Source organism: Chiloscyllium plagiosum, unplaced genomic scaffold, assembly GCF_037043375.1.
Source record: "Chiloscyllium plagiosum isolate Xiang-an unplaced genomic scaffold, Cpla_swu_hap1 HiC_scaffold_12, whole genome shotgun sequence".
Taxonomy (NCBI): domain Eukaryota; kingdom Metazoa; phylum Chordata; class Chondrichthyes; order Orectolobiformes; family Hemiscylliidae; genus Chiloscyllium; species Chiloscyllium plagiosum.
Window position 1 is genome coordinate 43,794,910 of NW_028270150.1, and position 17,774 is coordinate 43,812,683.

Sequence of the window (17,774 nt, forward strand, 5' to 3'; positions counted from 1 at the left end):
ACTTTCTTTGCATACCCTTTGAACTCCTGAGCCCTAAGAACCATATCTAACTCCTTTTTGAAAACATTCAAATGCTTTGGCCTCAACTGCTTTCTGAGACAGAGTGTTCCACAGGGTCGCCACTCTCGGGTGAAGAAATCTTTCATCATCTCAGTTCTAAATGGCCGTAATTGCACAAGACAAGTACAGAAAGAAAGCTTCTTTCCCAGATCAAGATTCCAGTTGAAGGAACGAAGATCCGCCTTTTCTCTCAGAAAGTGGTACCTTCAACACTGAATGTAAGATGGGTAGAGTATTTTTATTCCAGTGTAAAGTCTTTTAATTTGGGTTAAAGGGATAAATATAGGAAGGAAATGGAAAGATGATAAGGTACTGAACAATAACCACACCGAACCATCGCGGCAGCGGCCTTGCCTTTCGGATGTGAGCTAACTGCTGATCTTATTGAAACATATAACATTCTAACAGGAGGAGACACAATAACTTCAGGAAGAATGCTCCCAATCACCGTTTAGACCAGAACCAGGGGATACAGGGTGAGAATTACAGTATTTCTGGCCGTGCACTCTGCTTTCATCTACAGCAGTGAGATTCAATTGCAGCTCATAGGGGGTAGGGGGGAGGGGGGGTGACAATCCCAAACTCTGCCAAAACTATAGGGAAGTGAAGATCAGACGTTTCATCTGGGGCGCAGTTGATCTGCGGAGTTATTTCATTTCTCGACTTATTCTCGGCTCTGTTTCTCTATTTAAATCCACCCTGTTTTTCTCCATTACGACATGGCGCTGCCTTGTTGCCTGTTTTCCTTTTGTCGTTGCCGACAAAAATTACAGGGAGCGGGGTAGCTCGTTCCCTTTAATGAATGCGCCTCCTTTCCGATGGAGCGCTGAAGGTGCTGGCGAGGTTCACATCAGTGAGGGAGAGTTTCCCGGTCCAGCCGGCAGTGGTCTCTCACTCAGCTTCAGTGCCGAGTGACTGAAGAAAATTCCCTCCGCGGAATCGATTCTAAATCCCAAGAGCACGTTTGTTATTTGGAGCTGCAGGTACGTTTGAAAGCAGTGAGAAATATGCCTTACTTTCCTGCAACTTTTGTCATTTCGATGTCATTCTCCGTTCACTACAGGGGCTTTTGTGGATTGCAAGTTTAGAAACTGTTGCAAGTTTCTAAATGTCCTAATGTCTATTTCACTTAACTCGTGACATTAAAACAAAACTCGCTCATGTTTAATAACGCTGAATGGTATCGATGGTGTCCGTGGATTTGTATTCATTGCCTCTGAGTAAGGGGCTGGTTGTTGTAATGTGGCTCTGAACCTTCGATGCAAGGTTTGCTGCAGGAGTTCATTTTCAAATCAACACGAGACTAACAATTTCGAGAGAAGGCAGCAGCACTTGGCTCCAGAATATGTCTGGAAACGGTAATACTTACTAAAATCCAGTATTCAGACCAGACACTCAAAACTTGACTGAGCTCATGTGCGATCTCCAAGAAAATAGTCTGGCCGCAAACTAATTACATGGTTTAAAAGACTGCGGAATTTTGGACGCGCGTAATTACAGTACACCCAGAATCTCCTTTATCTACTGCATGCTTTACCTAAGCGAATCTTTGATGGTGAAACTCTCAAGTGTGAGTGTCCTTCAATTCCAGGAGCTTGAAGAGTTTCATGTGAACGAGGGTACTTCCTTCAGCCTGGTCTACCATTAAATCAGAACATACCTGACCGATACCTCAACTCTACTTGTCTGCACTAGCTTCAAACGCCTGAATACTCTTGAATAACAAAAAAAACTATCAGAATCTTGAAAGTTGTAACTGTCCCAGTCTCCAAAACTGTCACAGGGGAGAATTCCAGATTTCTGATGTCCGTTGTGTTGAAAGAGTGCTGCCAACTTTCCCTCCATGCCCATAAGAAAATACTTGCATTTAGCGAGCAGGCTTCCTGACACCAACTACTCCAGTGATAACAGGTGTGAGTGTGTCTGTAAGGTAGTGGATGTAGCATGCAGCTTGTGCACAGCAAGTCCCCACCAATAGCTGTGTGATAAGGACCTTTTTTTATGTGACGCTGATTGGGGGATAAACATTATCCAGGACATCTGGGGAAAACTCTCCAGGCTATTCTTCAAAATATTGCTAAGATTGCTTATGTCTAGCTGAGAGAAGGTATTGTTTTATTCAAAAGATGCCACCACCCTCAGAACTGCACTGGAGCTTTAGCCTAGGTTGTCAATGCTCAAGTCCTGGAGATTTGACCCCACAGTCTGGGGCCAGAGTGCTACCAACTGAGCACAGCTGACACACGTGTGGAAAGACTTTCTGTGTATTTACAATCTGATTCCTGGGACGGCAGGACTGACATATGAAGACAGATTGGATTGGTTAGAACTATATCCACCTGAGTTTAGAAGATTAAGAGATCTCGTTGAAATATATAAAATTCTAACAGGACGAGACATAGTAAATTCAGGAAGAATGCTTCCAATGATTGGGTAGACCAGAACTGGGGGGTCATAGCCTAAGGATACAGAGTGTACCATTTCGGGCAGTCTTCACCCAGAGAGTGGTGAGCCTATGGAATTCTCTGTCACAGAAAGTGATTGACGTGAAAACATTGAATGTTTCCAATTAGATTAGATTAGATTAGATTACATTACTTACAGTGTGGAAACAGGCCCTTCGGCCCAACAAGTCCACACCAACCCGCTGAAGCGTAACCCACCCAGACCCATTCCCCTACATCTAACATTACGGGCAATTTAGCAAGGCCAATTCACTTAAACCTGCACATTTTTCGACTGTGGGAGGAAACCGGAGCACCTGGAGGAAACCCACGCAGACATGGGGAGAATATGCAAACTCCACACAGAGTCGCCTGAGGCAAGAACTGAACCTGGGTCTCTGGCGCTGTGAGGCAGCAGTGCTAACCACTGTGCCACCGTGCCGCTCAATAGGTAGACGTAATTCTTAGGGCTAAAGGGAGCGAAGGATCTGAGGAGAAAGCAGGATGGGTTGGATGATCAGCCATGATCATGTTGAATGTGGAGCAGGTTCAGGAGCCTAATAGCCCACTCTTGCACCTTTTCTCTATGTTTCCATATTTATCCTACCAATTTATTTTAACATTTTACACACCTCCAATCGGATCAATCTTCTACATACAAAGAAATGCAAACAAAGTTTATGCAACTTGCCATAACCTAACCCTCCAAGTCCCATTCCCATTGAGTCTAAACTGTATCTGCTCCAACACAAATTATCTGGGGAGTGGAATAGTAACTGAGTAGTAATGTTTCTGGTCTAGTAATGTAGAGGCCTGGACCACTGCTCTGGTATCATATATCTAAGTCCATAGCAGCTTAGGGAATTTGAATTAATTAAAATATTCAAAAAAGTGTTAAACTCATTAATGAATTATGAAATAACCAGATTTCTTAAGGCTCCATCTGTTTACTGAAGCTCTCCAAGAGAAGAAATCTGTCATCCTTACCTGATCTGCTATATATGTCACTCCATATCTGTAGCAACGTAGCTAACGCTTAACTGTCAACTGAAATGGTATGGCAAGCCATTCAGGCATATCAAATTGCTACAGGAAAATACACTGCATGTGTACTTGCCCCAAGTGGTCTTCCACCACCTTCTCAAAGGCAACTAGGGATGGAAAACAAATGCTGGCCTTGCCTTGCTGATACCCACATCCCAGGAATGAAAGGAAAAAATGTGAATGCTTGTTCTCAATGCAAAAATAGCTGCAATGATGCATCTGCACACATAGAGTTGCAGTGTCTGATATTTGCCCTGGACATGGCAGACAATGGAAATTTGGTGTCTCACTTTGTGGGAAGGAACATGGAGGACCTGCTTGACAGAGAGGTGCAAATGTGGGATGTCCTTTGTCCCCAGGACAACTAGTGGAGGCTGAGACACTAGATCATGCCAGCCTGGTCTGGGGTTGCCACCGAGAACAGTGCAGTCTCAGCAGTCTGGAAGAATGACAGTCAATGCACTTTAATTGGACAGTCAATGAACTTCTCCATTCCATCAGTGTAAATGCCACCACCTCCTTCTGTTACCTTACACTCACACTATCTCTGCTACTGCACCCACCTCCTACCAAGGCTCATGTTCTAACATTCTCACTATCACCCCCCGCAACATCTTTCCTCACTGGTCCTAATGCCTGACACCACTAACCTTGCATGTTCTCTGCACTGCCTACTGACTTGCTGGGGACACCTCCCCACATGGACCAATAATAACAGCTGTGACACCCACTTTCTTCTCGTGTAATATCTGCCACTTTATCATTTCATGGAACAAATCAGCCCACAGTCGGACAGAAAGATTTAAGACAGATGATTGACTGTTGGTATTAAGCTTCCCAAAGAATCATAGAATCTCTACAGTGCAGAAAGAGGCCATTTGGCCCAACAAGTCTGCACTGATTCTCTAAAGAGCATCCCACCCAAATCCAGTCTCCCATCCTATCCCCGAAACCGCCCATGGCCAATCCACCTCACCTGTACATCTTTAGACTGTGGGAGGAAACTGGAGCAAACCCACACAGACATAGGGAGGATGTGCAAACTCCATACACACATTCACCCAATCTGGAAAACGAGCCCAGGTCCCTGGTGCTATGAGGCAGCAGTGCTAACCACTGAGCCACTGTGCCACCCATAACTCTTTGCTCCTTATGTGGTCAGCATCCTGACACTGACTATGCCAATCAGCTGACTGACTGTATTCAAGCTCATTTATAAAGTATTTACATCTCTCACTCCATTTACTCTTAAGAATGAACTGTGTAAGCTCGAGGTAAGCTACACTTCAACATCATTCAATTGGTGAAGCTTAAATCAAATATTGTCAATTTTAGGGTTGGAGATTGGACTGTTAATTTCCCTGATACATTTGGTTACAGAATGTGGATGTCACTATCCAGGACAGCAATTGCCCATCCCTAATTGCCCAGAGGGCAAGAGAATGTTAAGAATGTTGTGGGTTTGCAACCAGGTAAAGACAGCAGATTTCCTTCCATAAATAACACTAACAAATGGGGCCGAATTTTAAATGAATTCAAATTTCACCATCGCTCATGGTGACATTTGAACCCAAGTTCCTCAGACCAATACCCAGGGGTTACTAATCCAGAGACTTTACCATCAAGCCACCATCACCCCCCTGTTTTTTTTTTAAATATTGCTCAGATCTGACATTGTGGTAATGTATTCAATCTTGGTTTTAATGCTTGTTGACAGTTACTAAGGTGAATACTGTTTTGCAAATAGCATCAGAGATTTAACAGAGCTGTTTTTATGCTAATTGGAGACCTTGACAGTCATTAAAGAAAATCTGTGATATTTTTGTGGGTACAGTACTTTGGCACCAGACCAAGCAGAGACTTTGCACAAAGATCAATATACAATTTTGAAATACATCATCAAACAAAATTTGGCCCCAGGTGAATTTTCAATTACTGCCTTCTAATTATTTAGAATGTTGAAGCACTGGAACAGTCCTAAACAAGGTAGAAAACATAATTCCACAAATTTTGAGCCACAGGTGAGAACCTTCCTAAACAATGTATGAAAATTGGAACTAAATCCCACCGTTGTTAACAACCAGTCTAGCCCGCAACTAAACCAGCAAATTAACCTAATGCATTCTCCTAGATGGTTTCAATGTCTAAATGGACTTCCCTTTTGATTCACTGCATGAATCACTCTCATGTTCACTCTCTCTCTCTCTGACCCATAACCTACAGTTGAATGGCAGGCACACTACTACCACTATGACAATGTGGCAGTTGGTACACTGATCTCGAGATTTCAAACTGTAGAATTTTGGTATTCCTTAGATTTAGGTTTTAACAGGAATTATTTGCTTAATAATTCAAATTGTTTTCTATGACTCTTAATGATGACAGTTGATAAGTCTGAAAATGGAAAATTTGAGTGTGGATTCCTAACTGAAAGTGAAACAGTAATTCACTCTTTGTTGTCCACAGCATTTAACAGTAGCACAACAGTTTTGAAGTTCTTTCCATTGAATTAATTTCACGATTATAGCTTCATTTCCATTAAGAATTTCTGGCTCTCATGCCAAACCACTAGTGGGTAAAAACCTTTCTGGTTGCTATGAACAACATTATGAGAGTTAATATTGATGTCCTCTCAGCTATTGACCAATAATATGCAAAATTTGGATTTTCAAAAATCTTGTGGCTCAAGAACATTGCTTAAAAGGAACTGCACTCTAAACAAATGATTAATTATTTTTTGCACCAAACCAACTCTGCTTCATAAGCCCATACTAATTAGACATCAATGAGTGCACAAATTGACCAATCAGCTGTAGAATGACCATATAGACAATCATTAGCAAAAGTTATCAACCTAGGGCTTCTGGCTTACTCATTATTTTCCAAATTTTAAATGTTTTCGTTGTGCTCATCAAATTTAATTGAACAGCATATCTAGCCCAGATTTGTGATTTGATATTTTTTGGAGGACATATTGTAGGTGGAAGACTGCTTACACTGTTGTCAGAGGTTGAACATTTCACTGTTAAAGTTAATAGGACACAGTTCTATGAACTGTAAAAGCGTGCTTTCAAGTATGTGATGATTTGGCTCAGCAGTAATCCCCAGGCTGTACCTTGTGAATTTTCAGTCAGTGATTCATCTTCTCTAAACTGTTGTCAGTCAACATCTAGGTCATAAATGAATGGTTTCAGTACAGTCAGTACAACAGAGTAAACTTTTGAGTGCTCAATCTTTCTTCTCAATGTAATGCAATTGGCTGTGATAGTGGTATTTATATATGATAAATCTGATAGTTTGAGAATTTTTTATTTGTTCTAGGCACATGAATTTGGCTGCCAAAACCACCACTTATTGACCATCATCAATTGTATTTGAGAAAATTATGGTGAGCTGTCTTCTGGAATCCCTGATATCCAGATTGGTGTAGGTAATCCTATAATGTTCTTAGTGAGGGAGTTCGAGGATTTTGAACCAGCAACAGTGAATGAATGACAATGTAGTTTCAAGTCAGGCAATGGTATTCCTACACATCCAGGTGGTAGAGATGTTTGGAAGGTGCTGTTGAAGGAGGTTTGGTGAGTTACTGCAGTGTATTCTATATATGGTACAAACTGTTGCCACAATGTGCCAGTAATGAGAGTAAATGTTTTAAAGTAAGGATGAGGTGATGGTGAAACTTACTTCTATGCCTTCAGTGGTGTCAAGCTTCTTGAATGTTTTTGGAGCTGCACTCCCCCAGCTAAGTGAAAAGTATTCCATTGCGTATAACCATAGAGAATAGAAAAAGGAGTAGGCTGTTCAGCCCTTTGAGTTCATTCTACCATATTAAATGGATCATCGATGGTCATCCAACTCAGTACGTTGTTCCCACCATCTTCCCATACCCTTTGGTTCTTTTAGCCTTAAGAAACATACCTAATTCCTTTTTAAAAACATTCAATGTTTTGGCTTCAATTGCTTTCTGTGCAGAGAATTCCACTCTCTGAGTGAAGAAATTTCTTTTCACCTTAGTCCTAAGTGACCTATCCCATATCCTAAACTATGACCCTTGGTTGTGGACTCCCCAATCATCAGAAACATCCTTCCTGTAATACCCTGTCAAGTCCTGTTAGAATTTTGCAAGTTTCTATGAGATCCGCTCCCCTCATTTACCAACAGTCCAGTGAATATATTCCTAACTGATCCAGTCTCTATTCATACATCAATCCTGCCATCCCAGGAATCATACTGATAAGCCTTTAATGCAATCTGTCAATAGCCAAAACATCCTTCCTCAAATAAGGAGACCAAAACTGCACATAATTACCCAGGTGTAGTCTCACCCTGGCCTTGTACAGTTGCAGCAAGACATCTGTGCTCCTGTCTGCAAATCCTCTCACTAAAAGGCCAACATAACCATTTGCTTTCTTCATTGTCTGCTGCATCCAGAACATTGAGGTCTCGTTGCACCTCTCCCTTTTCCAAACTATTGCCATTCAGATTATAATCTGCCTCCCTATTTTATCGACCAAAGTGGATAATCTCACATTAATCCATATTATACCTTATCTGACATACATTTCCCCTATCACTCATCATGTCCAAACAATACTGAAGCATCTCTGCATCCTCCTCACAGTTTAGTTTCCCACCAGCTTTGTGTAATCCACAAACTTGCATTCCTGTCATTTGCCTTATAGATGATTGACAGGTTATGGGGGAGTCCGGAAATGAAATGGCTTGCAATTAGTTAGCTATTGAACAAATATTTGTTGTCATTACTACCTCTGCTATGTCTCCTTTCTCAATGATCTTCCATTGGCTTCTATCCTGTCTTGACGGACTAACCTATGTGGCTATTCTTGAGGCTAGACAGGTTAATCAATAGCAATCGTGTTTATTAATGCCATCATAATTAATTGCTATAAACATGAGCTTTCCACAAGGATTATTGAGCATGATGAAATGAAGCTAAAAGTAATTGTGTAGAGAACAATTATCATACCTAGGAGAATTCTGATCAGCTAGTACTATATCATGCAATGCCTTTTGCCACTCAGGCAACAAAATATTCAGGAAAAAATTGGTTCACACTCTGTGACAGCCTTGTGCTTTTTAACTGAGTGTGAGTTATACTACTGACCACTTCCTGCACGCTAGTGTTGAAGGTGGATGCACGTGGGACCCTGTTTGTCCCAGAATGCTGTGAGTGGACACTATTCTGACGTCAAAAAGTCTACCTGGCAATTATAATACCAGGTTTACAAAAGCGAACCTGACAAGTCCAGAAAGATGGGCCCTGAACTATTGTTATTTAATGGGACATTGATCAGGTTGTAGGTGCAATGATTTTTACTTGCAAACATCCAGGCAGAATTATGGGGTCCTTGTGATGTAGTGGTAATGCCCTTACTTCTGAAACAGGAGGCCAGGTTTCAGGTCCATAAGACTATAAGACATAGGAGCGGAAATAAGGCCATTCGGCCCATCGAGTCCACTCCGCCATTCAATCATGGCTGATGGGCATTTCAACTCCACTTACCCGCATTCTCCCCGTAGCCCTTAATTCCTTAAGTCCCATCTGTTGAGGGCGGCACAGTGGTTAGCACTGCTGTCTCACAGCGCCAGAGACACGGATTCAATTCCCGCCTCAGGTGACTGACTGTATGGCGTTTGCACATTCTCCCTGTGTCTGCATGGATTTCCTCTGGGTGCTCCGGTTTCCTCCCACAGTCCAGCAGGTTAGGTGAATTGCCCATGCTAAATTGCCCATTGTGTTAGGTGAAGGTGTAAATGTAGGGGAATGGGTCTGGGTATGTTGCACTTCGGCGGGTTGGTGTGGACTTGTTGGGCTGAAGGGCCTGTTTCCACACTGTAAGTAATCTAATCTAATCTAAACATAGAACATTACAGCGCAGTTCAGCTCTTGATGTTGTGGCGACCCGTGAAACCAATGTGAAACCTATCTAACCTACACTATTCCATTATCATCCATATGTTTATCCGATGACCATTTAAATGCCCTTAATGATGGTGAATCCACTACTGTTGCAGGCAGGGCATTCCACACCCTTACTACTCTGAGTAAAGAACCTACCTCTGACATTTGTTCCATATCTATCACCCCTCAATTCAGAGCTATGCCCCCTCGTGCTAGCCATTACCATCTGAGGAAAAAGGCTCTCACTGTTCACCCTACCTAATCCTCTGATCATCTTTACAATAACATTTCTGAACAGATTGATGAGAGGGAGGGAGGGGGGAATTGGGGAGTGTTATTGTAGATGTTTTGTGACAGTTGGTGATTAGTCAGAGAGGAGAGAGGAGTATTGGATGTAGGCATGGGGGTAGCCATTACAATACCATGTAGGTTTCAGTATGATTGATCGACAAATGAAAAAGAGCCAAGGTTGGGAAACTCCATGAGGAGGAAATGGAAGAAGTCTCCATTGAAATCCCAACACAGATCTTTCGGTTGCAATACTCCAACATTTATATAATCCAAGAACAATGCCTGCAGAGGTTCAGACTTCTCAAGGCCATAGTCATGGAGTTGCACCAGTTCCTTCACCTTGATCCCTAGTCTCACACTAGGACAAAAATAATGCTGTCTCAGTGGCCATGAAGATCATCATCATCCTCACTATTTATATCTCTGAATTCTTTCTGGTACCAACAGGAGAATATACTGCAGCACGGAATTCATTGCATCAGCTCTGACATGATGGAAGCCATACAAACATAGCAAGGAGACTTAATTCACTTCTCCCTCAGAAGGCAAGAGCAGTGTGAAGGGGAGCATGGCTCATAGGAAAACAGAATTCCCAATGGAACAGGGAGCAGGTACTTAGTTCTGCAGTTTCTCTACTTAGTTCCTTTCAAAATGGGAGCAGTAACTACAAGGAACACTATATAAACATACAGCCACATCAAGAAATACACTTTGGTGAATGCCTGTTTCCTGACAGGCTATAATGCCTTCATCCTGTGACAGGCCACTCTATACATGGTTGTAATAATTCTGAGAAGATCCAGAAGCTGACTGTGCAGGGACAAAGGGCTATGTCTTGAAATGGCCACTTCCTTCTGACATCCCATCATGCAAGTGAGCTTGCCTGTAATAAAAGCCAGGAGAAAATGAGGACTGCAGATGCTGGAGACCAGAGTTGAAAAATGTGGTGCTGGAAAAACACAGCAGGCCAGGCAACATCCGAGGAGCAGGAGAATCGACATTTCGGGCATAAGCCCTTCTTCAGGAATAAAAACCAGGAAACCATCCAAAGTCAGAATGTTTCAACGACTTAAAAGTAATGGTGAGGGTGTCAACTAGCTGCCTGCCCCAAGATAAAAATGACCAAGCTCCTCATGTTTGCAATGTACTGAGTTGAAAACAACATAATTGTGTGATAAAAAGTCAAACCCATGCAAAGTGATATTCAAGTCCACACCTGCCTCTGATCTTAAACAGAAGATTCCACCCAATATTTCAAATGTGTTTAATTGTCCATCGGCTCTAAAGGGCTTTGGGACATCCTAAGGTTGTGACAGGTTTTATATTAATGCAAGTTATTTTTATTACACAGATAAATTTTGACAATTTAATTTTTTCACATCTTTGACATTTCTTACATGAAGTATTGACCAGTTAGCTTGGTGAAGTTATAACCCTGCACTAAAAAAGTACCTTTGCTGGTAAGGAGTACATTTTGGCTTCACATCAAACAATCAGCGTCAAACGGTTCAGCATAATGAGGAAAGTAACTGGCAGGAGTAGGGACAAAGGTTTTACCCTTTTTATGCATCTTATAACCCGGTTTATTAACATACATTTGTAGACTAATCTTCATGGGAAGGGATCCTCCATACAATGCAGACACAGAGATTGCTCTTAAATTGAAGGTCATTATATAATTTTACTAACATTGAGGATGGTTCTCACGGTACATAGCTACATATTATAATTGCTTCTAGATAGTTTGCCCATTTTCTACTTGCAAACAGTGAGACTTGAATATTATTCATCTAGACTCAAAACGTTAGCTTGTTGGGTTTCCATGGATGTTGCCTGACCCACTGTGATCTCCAGCCTTTGTTGTTTTCAGTACAAATGCCAGCATCTGCAGTAATTTGTTCCTACTAAGTCAATTTTTGTAACAAATCAATCTTCTGCTTGGGAAGGAGATAACTAAGGTCTAGCTAACAAATAGGGGAGAAAAATGATAAACAATATTAGAAATGATATTCATACACTTAGAATCATTATTCATTGTCTCTTAGTCTTGTAATTTATGTTGTGGAAGCAGTGTGCAATAGACAGGGCTAAGTGATCCTGCAATCAACAGAGGTGATGTAAGCTCTGCAGTCCTGCCACATCCAATTGTGAATGGTGGTGGACAATTAGACAACAGGAAGGGGTGGTTCCACAAATATCCTCATCCTCAATGAAGGGGAAGCCCAGCACATAAGTGGAAAGGAAATTCCTGATGCATTCACATGTTCAACCTGTTGGTGGGTTAGGGTCAGACTAGGATTTCTTTCACAATTAACTCATCTCCTGTCTCCCTTATTCTTGTCCAGTCTCTTAAAAGGCACAAGTCAGGAGTCAGATGGAAAACTCTCCACTTACCTGGATGGGTGGAGCTGCAACAACACTCTAGAAGCTCAATATCATCTAGGATAAGCAGTCTGCCAGATTTGCATAACATCCACCACTCAAATAAAAGCAAAGTATTGTGGGCTGCTGGAGAACTGCAATCCAAATAGAAAGTGCTGAGAAACTCAGCCAGTCTGGTAGCATCTGTGGTGAGATGAACAGAGTTAACATTTAGAGATCAACGTGAACAGTTCTGAAAAAGCACACTAGACACAAATGTTAACTTGATTTCTCTGTCCACAGATGCTACCAAACTTGCTGAGTTTTCCATGTTTAGACACCCTCTGCCATCTTCCACAATTCAACCATTCACCACCAACAGCAGTGAGTACCAGCTAAAGAACGCACTGCAGAAAATTCCCAAAACTCATCCAACAGCTCCTTACAAACTCGTTGGTAGCCATGATGTTGGTGTTGGACTGGGGTGGACAAAGATTTTTTTACAAACTCATGACCTCTATCACCCAGAAGAATAGCAAATGTATGGGGGCACCACCAACCTCAAGTTCTCTTCCAAGCTACACATGATCCTGACTTGGAAATATATCACTGTTCCTGTATTGTTGCAAAGTCAAAACCTTGGTACTCCCTCCTTAACAACACAAAAGGCGTACCTAAACTTCAAGGTTCTGCAGCAGGCTAACAAGATAGCACATCACAACCCAGCCAAGTACACTTAGTAAAGGGTAATAAATATTAATAAATGGCTACTCAATTCATGGATGAATTTCTAAAAAAAATTGCATACCACTGCTACTTATTGAATGTCTTTATTGCAGTGAAAAATAGTGAGCCAGTGGAGATAACAGTTATGTGGGCTGAAGACTTCAAAGTAAATTATTTGTTAGATTTTGACTTTTCAGACTGTTGTGGATTCTAATTGCTATGGACACTGCATGCTTCTGATAATCCTTGGCTCAACATGACCCAATCTACACTGAAAACAGGCAAAAGGTATTTTGACGATAAATCAGAGCATGTATAAAATCTTCTGTAGGAAGTTTTAAAACATTTTAAAGCAAGGGCTGTATAAAAGCATAATCCTTTTTGGGTAAAAGTTACAAATATTGTTTCCTAGTGGTTCAATTTTTTTTAGATGCATGGAATGAACTAAAAGCTGTGAAGAAAATGGGAGGAGGAGCAAATTGATTAAAATGTATTCTTGCCAGAAATGTATGTTTTATCAATGTTCTGATAGTTTGTAACATTATTTTTGTGAATTACTGTTACAACGCTATGCAACAGCAATAATCTCCTAGTTATTTTCTCTATAGCTTGTTATGTGTGACAGATCACTGAACAATACTGTCATGTAATTCACAAGCAGTGTGGCAAGATGAGTTACAGTTGCTAGCTAAAAGATGTTCGTACTAAAGTATGTTACCAAAATGTATTTATTTATTTAACACTGGATTTTGGGTATATTATAATGCAGAGTTCAAAAAGGTGTGAAGCGTGTGTGGAAAATGCCGAAAGCAACAGAACACTGAAGTTTAGTTAAACATTTTGGAGAAAAATTAATCACATTAAAAGTTACTTATAAGAGTTGCAAGATTTTCATAGTAAAAATAGTAACATTAAGATGATTTTATGGTTATACTTTTGAGGATCAACGTTTGGTCACACATGATAACTGCTAAGATATGTTAAATTCATATGCATTAACTACATTTGGCTGTAAATGAATTTACTGTGATGCTTCAGAGCATATAAATCATGTTAAAAAAACTCTAATCTGAGTCAAACACGTCACTTTTCCTCACTTTTGCTAATTTGGATGTCAATGCTTATATGAAAATCTCAGAACTTATTAGATTCCATTTCCATTGTTTTTTTATTAATTGGCTTTCTTATAGATTCTACAGATAATTAAATGTAAAACCGATGGTAATTCTTAGAACATTTATTGGTATCATGATTAAATGATTACATTTTTTAAATTAGTCTTTAATGTTGAGATGTATTAAATCTGTATTTCTTTAGTCTCCATTACATACTTTCAAATTCCTCAGTTATTAAATACATAAATTAAGTCTGTAAGTTAATAAGTACTGACATTAATATAATTGATCATGTTCTGCTGTGCTGTGAGCTGTCTTGTTTCTATCACAACCCCAGCATGATAGCTTTGTAATGTTTTGTGGTACTCAGAGTAAATTACATCCGTTCGTTTGTGAGCCTGTCTCAAGGCAAACAATTTAAAGCTGAACATTCGAGGATTTTGTAGGTTTATAAAAGAAATATGTAATCCATTTCAATGAATTTTGTTTTTGCTGAGGTAGCAATCTTCCAGGATAATGGTACAATGTTGCAATATGCCTCCATGTCCCTACTCAGCTAGGGTATTTCAATCAGACTTCCTTCTCCTGAATACAATCCAGCATGCACAGCCATAAGTAAACCACAATACTGAGGATGGTGGAAATTTGAAATAAAATGGAAAATGCTGGAGAAACTCATCAGGTCTGACAGCATCTGTGGAGAGAGGAACAGAGTTCATGTTTCGACTCTTCTTTAGAACTGCCGTAAATGAACATTTGGATTGTGATTGGCTATAACTAGGCTTGTAAATCCTCCAGATCTCTTGGAATGGGGATATCAATACCCTGGATACTGCACATAAGAATATCTCACTGCACCAATACACTTCCCTCCCACAACACTGTAACTTAACTAGTGGCTACTGCAGAGAACAAGTCCTCAATTCATTTTGACTGTAAGTTTGATTTTCCGGTTGCTGGGTGTTTGCAAGGGAGAGAAGAGACAGAAGTGCAATGGACTGAAGTACAGATCCACTGAGACTGGTGGACAGAAGACTGGTGATGGAGGCAATAATAGCACATGGGTTGGGGACAAGACACACCTTGGGGCACAGGAGACTGTAGAAAGGCAGAGATGGGATTGGGTTTGAGGATATAGCAGGGGAATGGAGCCTGGACAAATGAGAAAGGAAGGCTTGGGAGAAAGGGAGCTATGGATTGTGAGAGTGTGTGTAAATGAGACATGAATCTCTGAAATGGAGTTTCAGGAAAATATGTTTGAAAACATGAGACATCTTGTGATGACATCCACTAGAAGTAAAAGGGATATTTTTGCTTATGCAGAAACATTTAATAATTTCTCTGCAATATATGCATTTTGATGCAGATGTCTGTCTACAACTGAATAACATTGCTATTTTCCCACGGGCTTTAACAAATATTTTTGAAGAACCTGTTTCTCATGGATTTGCCAGTCTTCAAGAATACTTCTTTAATTGATCTTCACAGGGAATGTATTTAACAAATAATGAAACACCATACTAGTAGATTTTATACTCCACTAATTGTTGCTTCTAATTCCAAAGGTATTGGTTTGAACTTTATGTTAAGCTACATCTGCTCAAGCAGACCACTGCTCATCAGTGAGCTTTGAAATCCAAAGACTTATTTCTTGTACTGCTAGAACTAGTATGATAGCAGTTTTACTTATTGCCAGCTGTGGTCTGTGCCACCCCGTTCGGGTTATTATGCATAATTAATCTTGTTTGGTTTTATATATTAAGTATTCTCAGTGTTTTCCAAATTGATTTGTCTAATATTTCTCCTTCCACTTGTATTTTTCCAGCCTCATTATTTTCCTCCTCTCTTTAGCAGGGTCAGCTGCCCTTACTTTGCTACATCAAGTGACTATTCCTTATGTCACTTACTTCATTAATCGCAGAAGGTTGTTTGTAGAGGTGTCATTGCCAACCCGACAATGGTTCTGAATAACAATTAGCAGTCAGATGGCAAAACAATTAGTTCTGAGTTTTAGGGTTCAAACTACTTAACCCTTTTTCCCCTTTTTGCTTTAACATACATTGAAGTACAGCACAGGGTGGAATTAATAATAGCAAAATATTGCAGATGCTGGAAATCTGAAATAAAAATACAAAGTGCAGAGAAACTCAGTAGATCTGCAGTATCTTAGAAGATTGAAACAGAGTTAATAGTTTGAGTCATATATTACCCTTCTTCAGAAGAGAGGTCGAACATGAATACCTGATGATTGGTAACTTTTAAGGAATAAATAATTGTGTTTTCCCGTTTCTCAATCATTTACAACTTTTTTTTGTGAAGTATCTATGTATAATCTGATAATGAAGGTCATTTGTTCCCCAAGCAAATGTTCTGACTCATTTCAAATATCTGTGACAGAGTGCATATCAAGTCTGAGATGTTCCTATTTTGCATTACAAAGACAATGCTACAATTGAAGCATTTAATTTATTTCCAAATTGGAGGAAGGTTTAAATCCTGGTATATCTCAAATCAGAATAACAACTATTCAATTACAATATATCAATGTCAAGGAGATTGAAATGAGAATTGTATATTGAAAAAAGTTAGAAAAATGCAAGCTGCTGAATTTAGCTATTGAAATTCAAATGTTGAGAATAATGTAGAGAGCCTAAAGGGGAACATGTTGGTATTTTCTACTGAAAGGACTTTTTGTTTTTCCTGTACAAAACAAGGATGTGATCTATCCGAGAAACTGATAATAATTTTAAATTGAATTAGATTAGAGACTGTCACCTGTTCCCACAATTGTTTAATTTATTATTCTTTTATTTATCTTTATTCCAAAGATAAAATGAGAGATGCATTTTTGTAATTCATTCCGACATGGCAAATATAGTTCTGTTTTTAAAAAGTGGCTATGTCTACAGACTAAGTTACACCTGTGTAGCTAGTTTTCACACATAATCAGGGTGATTGTTTTCTTTTCTATTTGAAGTTGTGGGTCACTATTTTCTTACTTTGATGTTACAATGCAACAAATCCTTTCATGGTTATCTTTCTTCACACCTTCCCTTCCGTAAATTTCCTCCTGTAACTTCTGCAGTTTTAACCACCTTCTCCACAGCTAATATTAACTGTTCTTGTACTATCTTTTCACTGGACATGTTTATAGTTCAGTTTCTGAGAGAATGGTATTCAGAAGTTGGTTCCTAGAGTTATGCAAACTAATTTGGGACTTAGCAGCAGAGTCAAATACCAGAGGAAACACTAGATTAATAATGATGTGGAGGAGGCCCTGAAAAGATAAAGGTTTATTTTTGGATAGATAGAACTGAAAAATAAAGATGTTACGCTAAACTTGTACTGAACCTTGATTAAATTATATTATGCAAGTCTTTAAATAATGAAGCGCTATAATAAAGACAGCATTTTGACAGTGTGGATTTATAATATTGCACATGGTGTTCTGCAAGGATCAGAGTCACAATTTATATTAACAATTGAGACTTTGGAATCAAAACATAAGGTTTAAATTTGTGAATGACACCAATTTGTCGGGCTTACCGAGGAGGACTGCAACAAATTACAGAATACATTAAAAAATTTGCATAATTGGCAAATGAACTGCAATACAAGAGTATAGCGTTACATTTTTAGTAAAAATAATTAAGGTTGCATGCTGTATTACTTGGAAAGTAAAAACTTAAATAGTTTAAAGGAATAAAAGAGGTATGGGAATACAATTAAATAAACTGTGATACTACTTTGTGATTTAATTTGTGAAAAGATAAAGGTTTATCTTTGGATAAATAGAACTGATAGGTATAA

At 39.6% G+C, this 17,774-nt stretch overlaps 1 protein-coding gene and 1 long non-coding RNA gene across 6 annotated transcripts in view; one reads left to right on the top strand and one right to left on the bottom strand.

Annotated features, from left to right (window-relative positions):
• Positions 1 to 17,774, bottom strand: part of LOC148148529 (uncharacterized) — a 197,298-nt gene that overhangs the window by 74,090 nt on the left and 105,434 nt on the right. The window lies entirely within an intron of this gene.
• gpr156 (G protein-coupled receptor 156) overlaps positions 758 to 17,774 on the top strand; it is a 67,005-nt gene continuing 49,988 nt past the window's right edge. Inside the window, exon 1 of the mRNA XM_087992731.1 lies at positions 758 to 1,043. The gene's annotated coding sequence lies outside the window, so the exon portion shown is untranslated. The remainder of the gene's footprint in view (positions 1,044 to 17,774) is intronic.